We start from the raw sequence: 1,724 nt of genomic DNA on the forward strand, positions 1-1,724 counted from the left end.
GTCTTGATACCAGCTTGTGCTTCATCCAGCCCAGCGTTTCTCATGATGAACTCTGCATATAAGTTAAATAAGCAGGGTGACAATATACAACCTTGACATACTCCTTTCCTGATTTAGAACCAGTCTGTTGTTCCATGTCCAGTTCTAACTGTTGCTTCCTGACTTGCATACAGATTTCTCAGGAGGTAGGTCAGGTGGTCTGGTATTCCCATCTCTTGAAGAATTTTCCAGTTTGTGGTGATCCACACAGTCAAAGACTTTGGCATAGTCAACAAAGCAGAAATAGATGTTTTCCTGGAACTCTCTTGCTTTTTCAATGATCCAGCAGATGTTGGCAATTTGATCTCTGGTTCCTCTGCCTTTTCTAAATCCAGCTTGAACATCTGGAAGTTCACGGTTCACGTACTGTTGAAGCCTGGCTTGGAGAATTTTAAACATTACTAGCATGTGAGATGAGTGCAATTGTGCGGTAGTTTGAGCATTCTTTGGCATTGCCTTTCTTTGGGATTGTACTCTAAGATCTTTGTGAATAAGTACTCTAAGGCCACTCCTATATGTGTCCTCAACACAAGGATATACCCACCGGATACAGATGTGTCAGTATGTGGTGTACACATGAGCACAAAAGAAGAAGAATTTGAACGGATATGTGGACGCACACATGTAGGGGACGGAAGGAGAGGGCGGGATGAATTGTGAAAGTAGCACTGACATGTACACACTACTGTGTGTAAACATATAGCTAGTGGGAAGCTTCTGTACAGCACAGGGAGCTCAGCTTGCTGCCCTGTGGTGACCTAGAGGAGTGGGGTGGGAGGGAGACTCAGGAGAGAGGGGATATATACACATACAGCTGATTCACCTTGTTGTTAAGCAGAAACTAAATACAACATTGTAAAGCAATTATACTCCAGTGATAAAATTTTTAAATGTTTTAAAAATAAAATAATAAAAAACAACAAGAATGTTTATGCCAACAATGCTATAATAACCCAAATGCCTGTCAATCATAAGATCTATTAATGATTTTTGGTGTATTCATACTTCCCTGGTGGCTCAGATGGTAAAGAATCCACCTGAAATGCAGGAGAGTCAGGTTCAGTCCCTGGATCGGGAAGATCCCCTAGAGGAGGAAATGGCTACCCACTGCAGTATTCTTGCCTGGAGGATCCCATGGACAGAGAAGCCTGGCGGGCTACAGTCCATGGGGTTCCAAAGAGTCCAACATGACTGAGTGACTAACACGTGACACGTATTCATAAAATAGAATAGGAGGAAAATGAAAGCTCAGCTGTTTCACATAACGACATAGATCAATTTCACAGAAGATAAGGGGGAAAATGCCAAAAAGGAAAAATAATGTGATCTTTATAGAAAGCTCAAAAATAGGCCACACCTAGTAATTATTACCTTTGGTAGGCAAGGCATGAGAGAGACTTCTTGGGTACTGGCAATCTTATATCATGCTCTGGATACTGGATACATGAGGTATTTTATTAATAATTTTCTAAAATTATACCATCTGTACACTTTGCTTATGTAATTCTTTGATAGAAACATGGGTTATGTCAAAAGGCTTACAGTATTTATCACTGAGTTCTAGTATAACAAGCGATATTTAATTGTCTTTATACTTCCATAAGGAAATGGCAACCCACTCTAGTACTCTTGCCTGGAAAATCCCATGGATGGAGGAGCCTGGTAGAATACAGTCCATGGGATAG

This window comes from Bison bison, unplaced genomic scaffold, assembly GCF_000754665.1.
Source record: "Bison bison bison isolate TAMUID 2011002044 unplaced genomic scaffold, Bison_UMD1.0 scf7180017864183, whole genome shotgun sequence".
Classification (NCBI taxonomy): domain Eukaryota; kingdom Metazoa; phylum Chordata; class Mammalia; order Artiodactyla; family Bovidae; genus Bison; species Bison bison.